This window comes from Bactrocera oleae, chromosome 6 (genome assembly GCF_042242935.1).
Source record: "Bactrocera oleae isolate idBacOlea1 chromosome 6, idBacOlea1, whole genome shotgun sequence".
NCBI lineage: Eukaryota > Metazoa > Arthropoda > Insecta > Diptera > Tephritidae > Bactrocera > Bactrocera oleae.
Genome location: NC_091540.1, coordinates 23,709,791 through 23,725,709, shown reverse-complemented (window position 1 = coordinate 23,725,709; position 15,919 = coordinate 23,709,791). Strand labels below are relative to the sequence as shown.

At 35.1% G+C, this 15,919-nt stretch overlaps 1 protein-coding gene and 1 pseudogene across 5 annotated transcripts in view; both read left to right on the top strand.

The window, feature by feature from the left end:
• olf413 (DBH like monooxygenase olf413) overlaps nucleotides 1-15,919 on the top strand; it is a 237,236-nt gene that overhangs the window by 149,258 nt on the left and 72,059 nt on the right. The gene's annotated exons all lie outside the window — the stretch shown is intronic.
• LOC138857690 (uncharacterized) lies at nucleotides 1,644-5,941 on the top strand (annotated as a pseudogene).

Below are 15,919 nucleotides of genomic sequence, written 5' to 3'. Positions count from 1 at the left end.
ACCCGATTTCACCCATTTTCCCACCGTCGATAGAGATGCTAAAAACATTTGTTCCCAGTGAGTTTTGTTATTATAACTTTAGTGGTATAGGAGATATGCACATTAAACTTATTAGGGGGCGGGACCACGCCCACTTAAAAAAAAATTAAACTGCAGATGCCCCTCCCTAATGTGATGCTGTATACCAAACAAGAATCTTGTATTTTGTTGTGGAGCTTAGTTATGGCAATTTATTTGTTTTTGATTAATGGCCTTTTGTGGGCGTGGCAATGGTCCGATTACGCCCATCTTCCATACCAACCGTCTTACCGTACCAAGAAACATGTGTAAGTTTCATAAAGATATCTCAATTTTTACTCAAGTTACAGCTTGCACAGACGGACGGGCGGACAGACAGTCACCCGGATTTCAACTCGTCTCTTCATCCTGATCATTTATATATATAGTTTTATGTGATACAAGCAACCGTTAGGTGAACAAAACTATTATACTCTGTAGCAACAAGTTGAGAGAGTATAAAACGCTGGAAGCTTTTATTAGAGTGGAATAGAACAGAGCTAAACAAAAGGGAGAATGAGGAAGATGATAGTCCATTGTGGTACCGGTCATTTTGAGAAATACGTTGATAATATGGAAGAATCTCATGATGTCGACTAAGAAGATATGCCCGCCACAAATTTTGTAAAAGCTACTGGAGCTATTGAAAGTTTCGATAAAGTAATAGCATGGACTGAGGCAAACACTACTGAGTATTCTAGTTTACTAGTGCTGCAAAGTCTACGTGAAAAAGCAGTTTCTGAACCCAAAAACAATCATATATTCACCATTTTTTTCAAATAGTTTAAAAATTTAAAAAGATGTATACATCTCTTTTTTTACCACTGTGTTCACTTGTTTTCTATGAAATTTAATTAATAAACATGGAATGCCTTGATATAGTGAACCAACTGAATATAGTTAACAGGCCTTGCAATAATTAGTTCACAATATTCACACACGGATGTATTTTTAAAATGATATATAGGTATAATATTTAAAGCAAATTCAGGCGAAATTGGTGTCAATGTAATTACAACAATGAGTTTGAATAGCGATCGGCTTATATATGACTTGCTTATGAGCGTTCGCTTTTGCAGGCAATAACCGAAAATGAATCATATTCATATTTGATTGAAATGCTCGACAGTGTTTGATTTGTATACAGCGTTGCTGCTTTGGTCAAAATTGGTTGATTAGACCAAAATTGGTAGTTTCATTTGCCTTTGGTATTTTGGTTGGTAGCCATAAGATTTTGGTAGGCAATAGCTTTTTTTAAGATGTTCATATTTAGAATGAAAGTTTATCTTAGGATTTGTTCACTTAAAACTGCATACTTTCTTGTTTCCTATTCATTCTTACTAAAAAAAAAGTCATGAATGAGAACCCTCTGCTCAATGTGTGGAAAATGAGAGACAGAACTATAATTGAAACTGTGGATGACGAGTGTCAAGAATTTGATATACTCTCGCATTTCTTCAATTTAATAAAAAGGGGCTTATTGGCAAGGATATACATTTTACATTAAATGATTGTTAATGTTATTCACATCTGGGTTTTCATATATAACAATATAGTACCAAAAACTTCCGCAGTAAGCGAACAAAATGATGTCGTCGTCAGGTAAATGAAAACTTAAACTTGTCAATTAACGACATGTCAATTAACAACTTAATAATGTTGGTATGGTTTTTGTAGCGGTTATCAAGGTGGTGTTCCCACCAAAACGAGGTAGAAGAACACATGATACAGCTACAGACTTTAAACCCATAAGCCTCACCTCCTTCTTACTGAAGGTCCTAGAGAGGCTAATGGATATACACATCAGATCAATCATAGCGGACAACTTATCGACAGCACAATATGCTTATGTTACATTAAAGGTCGATCAACAGAAACTGCCATACACGAGGTAGCAAATGTAATAGAAAAGTCATTACACCGCAAGCAATTTACAATGGCTGGTTTTCTGGACATAGAAGGACAGGTATAGACGACACGGTGTGCAGATGGAAGAATCGATGCTTATGAACAGACTTATTATAGCATCACGCCGTTCAGTGGCGCGAACAAACTATGTAAGGAGTGGGACTCTTCAAAGAAGTGTCCTTTCCCCGCTTCTATGGCGGAATTTACACAGACAGGCGTTGCCAATGATCAACTCACTTTATTATTATTAAATAAACGACGCTACACTTCCTCTGTGAGTGCCCAGCTCTATCATCGTCATGTCATCGAACTTTTGAAATCCATCAGCCACCAAACTTCGAATGTCTCTCTAAAAATGCATAAGTAGTTTCATTGACGGCACCAAATGGTTTGAACACAACAATGGAACGTGATATGATGATACAAGGTCTTACGATATTATATCAAAGCGGAACTAATTGTGCCCGAAGGAGCAACACTCTTACCTACCTACCTATTAGTTTTTCAAATGAAATTTATGGAACAAGAAAAATGTGTACTTTAATGATTTTTAATTTTAATTGTATGTTATTGAAATATTTAATTTGTTTATAAATATGAGTTAAGTTCTTTCAGCTTCAAATATGTTATAAACGGAGACAAATCTTTTTCCTCGAGTATTTTTACTCGAGTATGGCTTGCATGATTTTAATCAATCCTACATTACTCGAGTAAATTTGCTTGTACTAGTGGCTTACCCGCAGACATATGTTTGTTCAATTCAATCTATGGTCGCAACCCAATTTGCTGATATGGGTTTATTTGAACCGAAGCTTATGGCACGAAAGTTTGATCTGACTAAGTGCCCAAACAGTCATTGACATTCCTCCCTTCCTTAGTGCACTTTTACACAGGGACTCAAAAGATTCTCATTTTTTTCAAATTTTCTTTTGGTGTGGCTCTGTGCATTCACACGGTCAAAAAGAGTCCAGCAACTCGAGTCTAGTTTTTCTGCATTCCTTTTCACAAAATTTTGTGCGGTTCGACTGCGCAACACTGCGTGCTGCGTATTTCATTTGTATGTTGAGATGATGGTCACACATTTTGCTTGCAATGAATTACCATGAATATGGTAGAACAATAGGCATAATACAAGTACCTACCCGCTAAATAGTTTCAAAGAAATACTAAAGACGGGAATTCCCTCATCCACAAGAATGTATTGAATATCCGCTACTAATATTTTCAAGGCCAAATTTATAATAGGAATTTCCTAATCTTTAAGTATTAAAAATTCATAATTTCTTTACTCCATAATCTATATCTTAATTTTCTCCTTATTTACAATTTGTCATAATATTTCTATTATTCTATGCATACATATTTGCATATTACATACAAAAATAGATAACAGAACTCAAATTTGCGATCGAATTCATTTGAAACCGAGCGCTCTTGCAACCATTCAAAGAATTTGAAAGTGAAAAGGAATGCTGAAAAGGGTAGCAGCGAGCTGCCACCCGAACACGAGTGGCACGCTCCCTTCGTCTTTCCTCGTCATCCCCTCGCCTACAATAAACTGGTTTGAGACTCTTTTGAGTCCCTGTATAAAAGTGCACTTACTTACCGCCCATACCAAATCAAATTTGTCAAAAGTTATGCCCGTAGTTGCAACGCAGAAATCAGTTGTTCTCTTTTGTTTTCATTTCACCAACGTTGCCATTGTTCTATTTGTATACACGATTTCTCACACATTTAGTTTTTTAGTTATAATTTTTTATAACGTAAAAGCTCAAAACTAAAATCCAACTATTAAAAATAGTTTACTTATTTATAAAAAAGTGTATTCGACTGTGATTTTAAGTTATTTTAAGAATATTTCAAATATATTCAAGTTCATTTTTTATTACTACAAAATATCAACATTGGCAACCCTGCCTTTCAAGAGATTGCTCTCTCACTCTCAGCTCACTCGTTTCCACGGGAAAAATCCAATATTCGCGGATATCCTACCGTACGGTCTATTGAAGCGGACGATAGAAACGATGGTGACTGGTCATATACATTGCGCTCTCATAAGATAGGTCGTATCAGCTGATTCGGGGCACGGTTTTGCGTCGGTGACTGTTTGTCGTACTCGTTACAGCTCTCTGGCGCATATGAATTCTAATATACTACCCGTACATAACTGGTTTTTAAAAAACATACATAAAACTCATTGCCTTGAAATTACACATGTCGATGACAGGTTTGCGATTTGGATTCCATTAGAGTATTGCTTACAATATGTATGGCACAGGCAAACCCAAAGTGATAATACTTTAATGCATAACGAAAAACTTTGACTAAAACTTTCGAATTACTAAATAAACTTGCACACTTTTGCACCAACGTCAACGTTCAATTTCACAAGCACAAAGTACTACTATAAACAGAAGTAGGTTTGTAGATGTACGCGTAACTACGTAAACCAAACACCACCACTCCGAGTATGTGTGTCAGAGCCTTCCCAGCATCAGTAGAAATGAACTTTGTCAAACAAAAACAATTGTGGTTATAAGTAGACAAACAATTTTATAGCCTTAATTACACATCAACAACCAAGAGGTTTGCCGCTGCTTCGGAAATCGGCAAATTTCATACAACTACCTACTTTCATATTGTATACACTTCAGACAGGATCTATTGGTATAAGTTTCTCCCGTTGGCAACATTCCATGTCAATATTTGTCTGTCGAATTAATTTGAATCAGTGGCGACGTCCTTGTAAATACTTGTACTTTAGCATAAAACTACAATCTGAAACTGACATCACGATATAACCATTTTATTAAAGAGTGGACTGCATTGAGTATTTAGTTTTAATCAATTTCTGTTTGTGTTCAGCAAGCCATTGCTGGTTGTTTTCGTACTGACGGAAGTTATTTCAGCTTATTTGCTGATAATGTATGATGCAATATACTAGCCTTTTTAGATGATATGTCACCTAGCTCCAGCTCGGAATCATCATCAAGCTCTGAGGAATCAGAGCGGGAGGAAACGAGAAAATGCCAAAACCTTTGCAAAGTAATAGAGTTCTATAACGAAAGCGAATTTAAATAGCACATGAGATTTGATGTTCAACTTTAGATTTTTTAGTTTGGTATTAATGGTGTGGTATATTTCAATTTTGTTGTTGTTATATGATTACATTACTTTCAGAGAAATATGCAAATAGCATTGCGCCCAAAAACAAAATCTGGTGGAAGAGAAATTATACCACCAAGAAAAAAGGTGTATATTTATATATAGTACGTTTCGGCAATTTGTTTGGTGTTCTCGCGAACTGCTTGGACTATAGTCAAAGGTGTATCCAGTTAGCTTATAACTATTGCCCACGAGTACATCAAATGGCCACAAGGTGCTGACATATTTGCAACAAAAAGAAAATTTTAGGCAAGGAGTAGTTTACCAAATATCATCGGCAGCATAGACTGCACTCACATCCGCATAAAGGCTCCCGATGCGGATAAAAGGTTTACAGAAGTAACTTGTAGCAAACCTGGTTCTCTTCTACCCTAGCCAGATTCTGAAATTCTTTATTTGAAAATAATGCATTTATTTTGGGTTATTCAGCTTACCCTACTACAAACTAGATTTAGAAATATTTGTTTCGTGGTAAATATTATATAATTGTTAATTATATAATGTTAATGCTTGTGTTCTGCGTAATATATGTATTATAAGTGATGATTGAGATTGACCAAGATGAAGATTTCTAAAGCAATTTTCAAGAAGAATTCCATGAGGTCCAACCACAAACTAATAATAATAGGAGAGATGAATTATTTCAGTATTTGCAGCTCCATAATTTAATATGAAAAAAAATCTTATGGAGTTCAAATCAAACAAAACGCATTTTATACATTTTATATAAAACTGAAGGAATTTATTGCCTTAAAATTATATAACTTCACAAAAATGAATAGATTATTTAAATATGTAAATATGATATTGAATAGAGCCAAATATATATAATATTTCACTAATAAATGACAAGAAACAAGAATGCATTCAAAAATTAATATAAATAATACAATTCCTTATTATATAAGGTTGTCAAATATCTCTCTTTCGCTTTTTTGCTCTTCATTCAATGCTTTATAAAAAGTGTTACAGTGATCGGATTTAGTTAAAATATGCGCCGTTTTGTTCGATGATCTGTTTCCATCTAGACGGCAACTCGTAGAAGCCCCCCTCCTTATTTGCGAAGAATTCGGACAGCCACTTTTCACAAGCCTCTTTTGAGTTCAACTTCACACCACCAAGGGCATTCGCCATGGACAGGAACAGGTGGTAATCACTTGGCGCTACGTCCGGGCTATATGGTGGATGCGATAAAACCTCCCATCCGAGCTCCCGTAGCTTCTGACGAGTCATCAACGAAGTGTGTGGTCTGGCGTTGTCCTGGTGGAACACTACATCCTTCCTGTTGGCCAATTCTGGACGCTTCTGGTCGATCGCCTGCTTCAAGCGGTCCAGTTGTTCGCAGTAGATGGTAGAGTTAAGCGTCTGGCCATATGGGAGCAGCTCATAGTGGATGATTCCCTTCCAATCCCACCAAACACACAGCAAAACCTTCCTGGTCGTCAATCAGGTCTTGGCCACCATCTGGGCCACTTCCCCGAGCTTCGACCACGACCGTTTGCACTCGATGTTGTCATAAGTGACCCATTTTTCATCGCCAGTCACAATCCGCTTCAGAAACGGGTCGATTTTGTTGCGATTCTGCAGCGATTTGCAGATGGAAATTCGGCCCATCATGTTTTTTGCGCTAGTTCGTGTGACACCCAAACATCGAGCTCCTTTTTGAATTCAAGGTTATGCAAATGGTTCCAAACGGTTATCTGGCGTATCTTTAGTTCCTCAGCAATTAAATAAGTGCTCACGTGACGGTCTGTTTCCACTATTTCTATGATTTGATCGCAATTTTCGACGACAGGCCTCCCGACGCGTGGTGCATCTTTGACATCAAAATTACCGGAACGGAACCTAGCAAATCACTTTTGTTCTACACGTTCGTTTACAGTATCGGGCCCATAAACTAAATTAATGTTTTTAGCCGCTTTGGCTGCTTTTTCGCTTTGATCGAAGAAAAATTGTAAAATATAGCGAATTTTCTCTTTGTTGGTGTCCATCTTTGACGAGCGCTCACAACGAACTGAGTAAATCAATCGAAAGACTGTCAAAGACAAACTTTTAGCGCGAATAAACACGTTTTCAGCGCCGTATAGTATGACTTGATGCGACACGTAACACTAGTACTATGGACAATAACGCCATATCTTAGATAAAAACCGAACGAACTTTTTGACCTAATATATTATATATTCTTGATCTGGAGGACCTCCTTGATACCCATTTTATCCCCGAAATCCTGAGACGGTATTCTAAAGCCGACTCTTTTATTCTCCAACGCCCTAACGATCGTGGATAAGTTCTGATGAAAACATTCAATAAATTTTAAAACAAAAGAAAAACTAAAAGATTTAACTTACGGTAAGACTTTTTTTCCTTGGTGGAGGATTTCTCTTTTCCATTAAAATTTATAAATAAGAACGAACGATTTGCCTGCCTTTTCAAGATATACATATATATAGATAAAGACAAAATTGTGTATAATAAAAATTTGTATATCACTTTGTCAGAAATTTCAAAGAAAAAATACAGAAAATTGAAATTTATTGGAGAATATTTATGATCGTTCGAAAGAACATCCTTTGGCTAATATTTTTCGCAAAATTACCTCTTTCAAATGTTGGTCGCGGCTACGTCTTAGATGGTCCATCCGTTGAGTCCAATTTTCGGCTGGTAACTGGTGAATAACACGCGTAATATTTTTCTCCAAGACCTGAATGGAAGCGGAATTGTCCGCATAGACTTAAGAATTTACATATCCCCACAAGAAAAAGTCTAACGGTGTAATATCACACTATTTTGGTGGCCAATCGACGGGCCCAAAACATGAAATTATCTGTTCACCGAAGTGTTCTCTCAATAAATCCATGGATTGACGCGATGTGTGGGAAGTGACGCAGCCTTGTTGAAACCAAATGTCGCCGTGATCACGAGCTTCAATAATGTCGCGATAACGGTCGCTACTAGGTGAGTATGTGCTAATATGTGCCCCATTTGTTATTTTAGTTATATAGCATTTTTTTTTTAAGTTTTTCAAACCATATAACATTATCTCAGCCTTCTTAAATTAACATAAGATGTCATCGATTGGTCATTTCTCTGCTAGCTCCTGCTCTCTTATCAAAAAATTTACAATCGAAAGCAGCAACGAAATTATCGAGTTGAATTGATGCAAGAGAGTACGCGTATAAAAGTGTATATAATATCTGATATGTCGACATTAAAGTCATCAAAACAAAATTAGAATTATTATACTTATAATGGATCAATTTTGTTGCGATTCAGGAGAGACTTAGAAGTGGACATTTGATTTACAATTTTTTTCCAGTTTTACTTCAATGGTTCCAAAAGTTTTTCGTCCAATGTTTTAGAGCTGCAAAGCTCGATAGTCGATTCACTCGATAGTTTCCTTAGTTTAAAAAAATACTATCGATAGTTTTCCCATTGAAATCTACTTACTTTTCGAAGGTTTAAATTAAGAGACCTTGGTTTTTAACACTTCATTTTTATCAAATAAGTTTTGGATTTATTTATAAAACAAAACATGAACAATAAAAGAAAACATAAAAAAAATAGTAAATTTAGATATAACATTTTTCATGTTACTATATACCATAAACTGCTCTGAGAGACAAGATATAAAAAGGTACATTTTAAATTAATTTGCTAATGTAATATAAAATCGAGAAATTTTTACGTAAAATACGTTTCGATAGAGTACTTTATTCCTCAATACTGAACTTGTTTTTGTTTAAAAATAGTATTTTATTGACAGTTTGAGCCTTTAGTGCCGTTCTCCTATCTGATATTAGCAATCCAGCCTGGTTAAACATTCTCTCTGTCTCTATCGTCTACCAATAGGGATGACGTGATTTTTACAGCATTTTTACAGGATTTGTGTCAAATTTTCTCAGTGTGTTCAGTAAAGTTTGCATTTTATCATATCTTGTTTCATTTTGATACAACGTTTGGAAATTGTCCAAGGTTAATTCACGTTCTCCGAAAAATTCAGATATGCACGTTCATCGAAAAATCATCTTCTTAGATCAGGCCCATTTCTGGCTTAATGGCTTCGTCAACAAACAAAATTGTCTCTATTGGGGTGAGTCAAATCCTCTTGTGGTTCAAGAAAGGCAATTGCATCCACTGCAACTCTCGAGAGGCTGGAAGGCGAAGATTTACGTAAACGGGTGGAGATATGCAAACGGAGCTGTGGTGGCCATTTAGCCGACATTTTGTTAAAATCAGAATTTGTGGATTATCTGCATGACAAAAAAAAAGAACAGAACCCATTTTGACCAAATTGAGTGTTTTATTTCATTTTAACATCACGTCGTTCTTTTTGATGGACCTTTTAAAAGTAGTTGGAATACAAAAGTAACAAAATGAACGCAGAAATCTACATTAATTTATTAGAAAGTGAGCTGCTAGATTTTACTTGTGATTAACATGAAAATTAATAGATTTTTCATTATGATAATGCCGCAACCCACTGGCAAAGACTACAAAGGAGTTCTTTAACTCCCGATAGACTGGGTTACTTCAGTGCCTGCCATAAGCCCAGATCTCAATCCCATCGAGTATCTATGGGAAATTCTTTCCGCCAAAATATTTGCATATTCAAAGCAATACGACAGCCAACTTAAAAATGCCATAGTAGATGAATGGGACAAAACTGATTTGTCTGTCGTATTCAGTTGGTAAAGATAAATAATGGTGGCACTATCTCTTATTAACCTTTATTTCACAAAACAAATAATATGTATATATGTATATTAAATAGACTTTTTGTACATATACATTTTTATATTAATACGGTTTTAGTTTAATACTCTGTTACGAAATATTTTTATTATCTAATCCGAAATACGGGATTAAAAAAAAATTTGTATTCCACAATCCAGATTGAAAAATAAAAAAGAAAACACTTAATCGCAAACAATTAATCAATAATTTGAAAAAATAAATTGTTTAAGAATTTTATAGGGTTGCGTACTTCATTCATATCCAAAAAAGTTTTTTTTTAAATTAAAACTAATCTAATTTTTATTCTCAACATCGGGATTAAAAAATGATAATGCATAAAATCCCCTGCTTTAAAATAATAATTAAAGTTAAAGGTTTGCACATACTAATAATGATTTAACTAGGGAAATATGTATGAGTATGTACATATATATATTATGAAATTCGATCCCAACAGAATGTTCACATAATATATTTCAATTTCATAATTTTTCTTTCTAAAATCAGGAGTACTAAATAAAATAGATGTTTTTTTACAACTTTTATTTTTCCACGATTCTTAATGCTTATTAAAATACCGGAAAGCCGTGGCATTAAAAATTCTGAATTGCGGCTGCATGTATGATTAAGTCAGGCTATGTGCAAACGGCATTTCAGAACAATTAAAATTCTTACCTAATTTCCGCAACATTCCTATTAACGCATCCAACACCTCATTTAAGTGAAAAAAATAATTTTAAGATACGTGCGAGGAACCAAGCTGTTTAAATGAGTTAAACTCCCTTCTCCAAGTACACCACTCTACTCGGGAAAAACTGGCGCCCCCTAATAATGCCCACCACATACTCATCAATACACCACACCAGATGACACCACAGGACAACACACAACACAACATACTATCTTTACATTCGTTTTCGTCTACGGGCCTGAGCGCCACATCAACCTTAAACATTCGAAATAATTCCGATCTCTTTGCACAACGTCATCGTGTAAAATCGCTATCTCCGCTACCAACCGTCAACACTTTCTGGGCTTAAAACAGTGGTATTAATCTTTATCAAAAAAAGTGTTAAACCAATAAAAAATTTGTGAAAATTAACATTTAATAAAAAAAGTAAAGAACATTTTAATTTAATCATGGTCCTTCGAGCCCGATAGTGAGCGGCACTATAGATTAAAAACAAAACAAAATATATATATATATATAATTATATATAACTATATATAACTTAAGTGAAAAAAAGTGCTACGAAGTGACAAAAACGTTAATACTTGTATATACACACAAACGGAAAAAAAAAATACACACATATGGTGAGAAAACTTAAATAGAACGAAAACATAAGGTGACAGTAAGTAACAATTGGGAGCACATAAACCTACCATTATATGCAAACGCATATGTAAGGAGGAAAATAAGTGCGGTGAAAAAAACAAATACATAAATATACAGTGCAAAATTTGCTAAACATCTTAAACAAATATAAAACAACACAATCGGGCGCGAAACCAAAAAACAAAAGCAATAAACGGGCGCGAAACCTAAAAACACAGTATACACAATAACTAAATAAAAACAAACGGGCGCAAATTTGTCCACAAAAATACAAACAACAAACACGCATAAGGAGCTAGCCAGCCAAAAACAGAATTCAAGTATTTACTTGCAAATATTTTCCGGCAATACCCCTTATTTTTAACAAAAACAGTAAGCAGGATTGCCTAAAATAAGTAAGCAAAGGCACAAACATATAACAAAAATTTAAAGACAAAGAAAGAGAAACAAAATAAATACAAACGACATATTTATATATTTTCAAAAACCAAGTACATATTTACATCCATATATGTGCATACGGAGAATACCTGGATATTATCAATTCCTTTTTCGCGCTCTCTTTCTATTGCAAAATATAGAAGCCCAGTTTATACATACATACGGCATACAACCTATATTTTTATACCATACTTTTCGCGCTCTCTTTCTATTACAAAATATAGAAGCCCAGTTTATACATACATACGGCATACAACCAATATTTTTATACCATACTCAACATTGGGTAATATTAAATTATTAAAATTTTAAACATTCACTAAAAAGTGATTTTCAAATTGCGAATGAATAAACAAAGTTAGTTAAATAAAATTTCCTTAATTTTATTTTTTATTAAAACGCAAACAAAAAAAAACAAACAAACTCTTAAAAAAAAAAATATATATATATATATATATTTATAAAAATACATAAAATATTCTTTTAACAAGAACTAAAGTACATACGCATATGTACATCTATTCAAGCCTCTTGTTCTTGTTAAAACACAAGCAAGCAGGATTGCGAACCACATGAAAACGCATTGATCTCTCTAAGTGCCGTTTCAGACAGGGACTCAAAAGAGTCTCATACCAGTTTATTGTGGGCGAGGGGACGACGAGGAAAGACGAAGGGACCGTGCCACTCGTGTTCGGGTGGCACGCTTTGTGTTCTTGTTCGTAACAGCTCGCTGCTACCCTTTTCAGCATTCCTTTTCACTTTCAAATCCTTTGAATGGTTGCAAGAGCGCTCGGTTTCAAATGAATTCGATCGCAAATTTGAGTTCTGTTATCTATTTTTGTATGTAATATGCAAATACGTATGCATAGAATAATAGAAATATTATGACAAATTGTAAATAAGGAGAAAATTAAGATATAGATTATGGAGTAAAGAAATTATGAATTTTTAATACTTAAAGATTAGGAAATTCCTATTATAAATTTGGCCTTGAAAATATTAGTTGCGGATATTCAATACATTCTTGTGGATTAGGGAATTCCCGTCTTTAGTATTTTTTTGAAACTATTTAGCGGGTAGGTACTTGTATTATGCATATTGTTCTACCATATTCATGGTAATTCATTGCAAGCAAAATGTGTGACCATCATCTCAACATACAAATGAAATACGCAGCACGCAGTGTTGCGCGGTGTTGCGCAGTCGAACCGCACAAATATTTACGAACATTTTGTGAAAAGGAGTGCAGAAAAACTAGACTCGAGTTGCTGGACTCTTTTTGACCGTGTGAATGCCCAGAGCGACACCAAAAGAAAATTTGAAAAACATCAGACTCTTTTGCATCCCAATGTGAAACGGCACTAACGAGCTCTCAATTGCACACAAACAAAAATAATATTTAAATATACACATATTAAAACATATACAATTATAGTTGTACATATTTTCAAAGTCCACATTGGCATACACCCCGCATACCCCTTGTAACTAACAAGCAGGATTGCGTACATAAAAAACTAAAAGCACATTGATCTCTCTTAAACGAGCTCTCAATTGCATTAGAAAATATACACACGTACGCACAAACAATCCGTGCATACTTATGTACAAAGTGTATTGATCTCTTTAACGAGCTCTCATTTTCACGAGCACATAAATATATACTAACAAGTCCGTGTATTAGGGTGTACCTAAATACAACAACATAAGGACATAAAAGTATTGTTAAATTACAAGTGCGATGCTTAATAATTAAATTAAGAAAATTTAAATTACACTCACAACAAAATATTTAAAATAAAATACAAATTAAAAAATTTATTTCGCATTTAAATATTTATCTAGTCCGAAAAAACTCGTATACAAGTATACGTAAAAGAGTATTCGGTTTTAATTATCATTTATTGCTGCGTTTAAATCAGTTTACACTGAGAAAATTTTAATTAACTTTGACACATATAGTAATAAATAACATAACAAAAATGGTTAATGACGATAAAAATCAAATTACACCTGCCGAAGCTACACGCGCAAGACAGGTTACAACAAAGCAAATAAAAGGCAAAAATATTTGTGCCACCTAATTCATTTCTGAGAGTGACAGATTAACACGATACTGCACTCGATTTTCATCTTCACCGATTCAAGACATCTCTGAATCGTTATTGGAAATAAAAAAACAAAATATTGACAATTTTTGGACTCGTCTCCAAACGGCTCATGACGCCATAGTAGATTATGACAATTCAGATCTACCACACGATTTTAAATCATCGGCTTACGCACTATACGAAAACTGCTTAGACCAGTACGAAGAAACAAAAGCTATGATTTCTGATCAATTAAAGCTAATAAAAGCGATTGCACCTACTCCACATTCGAGAGTAGAGCTGCCACAAATTCTAAGTCAAGAGGCAAGTTCAGGCATCCATCTCGAGGTGCCCGCATGTGACACAGAAATATTTTATGGAGGTTATGAAGAATGGCCGTCCATCCGGCACATGTTCACTGCCGTATATATCAACCATCCAAAATTATCAAAAGCGCAGAAATTGTATCACCTCCGATACAAAACAAAAGGTCAAGCAGGCGCAATAGTCAAACAGTTCGCACTAAATGACGACAATTTCAATTTGGCTTGGGAAGCTCTTAAATCAAGACTCGAAAACGAAAGAATTTTGGTCGATAAACAAGTAACGACACTAATAAACTTGCCTAAAATTCAAAAAGAAACAAGTGAAGAATTTGTTAGACTACAATCCACTGTTTTTAATTGTTTGTCGGTTCTATCGACACAAAATATTCCCACAGACAGCTGGGACCCTATACTGGTAAACATATGCACCGCCGCATTACCAAAAAAATCGTTACTTTTATGGGAGCAATCGCTCTCATCACGAAAGAAATGCCCCACGTGGCAACAAATGAAAGACTTTCTTACTACCCAGTACGAAATCGCTGAAAGGGTAGACAAAAAGCTAATTAAAACAAAAATTGTACAACACGACCTAAAAAGAAGCTTCAATAGACCCCAAGCTAGTAGCAAAAACAAATTAAACAGAAGCTTGTACAAAACGCAATCGTTCACATCTGAACAGAACAATCATACGTCATGCGAACTATGCACGAGAGGGCATAAACTACAATCTTGCGAGAAATTCAAAAAATTAAAGAAAGAAACTATTTCGTGAGATCAAAAAAAGTATGTACAAATTGCTTGTCACATGCGCATAAGTATAAAAATTGCAAAAGCAAATTCAATTGCTTATATTGTCACAAAAGACATCACACAATGCTTCACTACAGCAAATTTCCCAGCTCACCCCAAAAGAGCGCATATATTAGTATAAAAAGAACCACGGGTTTAGTTTCAACTACAAATCCCGAAAACCACAATACCCAAAATTGCCAAATGACATCATGCTGCTCAAAGGCACAAAACACTCAAACGCTACACAGCGAAATACAAAATAGGGTACTACTACCCACAGCAGTCGTCTCCATCGAACACCGAGGAGAGCTGTTTAAACTTAGAGCCTTAATATACCAAGGATCACAACGATCTTTCATAGCGTCTAGGGCTCAAAATAGGCTACAACTGCCAACAAAACTAGCCAATTTTGAAATTACGGGAATGGGCGGAAGAGTAGTCCAAAACTCAAATAAAATCTGCCCCATTACCCTAATTTCCCCCCAAGCGGATAAGCACATACAAGCAGAAGCCATAGTCTTACCGCAACTTACAAATATGCTTCCAAGCTATCACATAAATAGCAAGCATTGGCAAAAGGTTTCACACCTAAATCTAGCAGATCCCAACTGCAACACTCCCGCTCAAATAGACCTTCTATTTGGCAGCGATCTCATATCACAGATAATACTCGAAGGTATTGAGAAAATTTCAAGCACACTATTGGCACAAAATACTATTTTCGGTTGGATCCTAAGTGGTCTAGTTACGGAACCAGTTACAACAATGACAACTCAAGTTGAGGAAATCTCAAACGAATACCTCAATTCACAATTGAAAAAATTTTGGGAGTTAGAAGAACTCCCCCTCATATTAATTACAACCCCAAAAGATCAGTATTGTGAAGACTTCCACAAAGCCACAACTACTCGATCAAATAATGGCCGATACGTCATACGACTACCACTAAGTTCCCAATGTGTCAACACTCCACGAATTGACAGAAAACACCAAGTCAGAGTCCCTTCTGACAAGATCAGGTTTAAAAATACAAATATGTAACTTTTCGACCCCGCAGGATG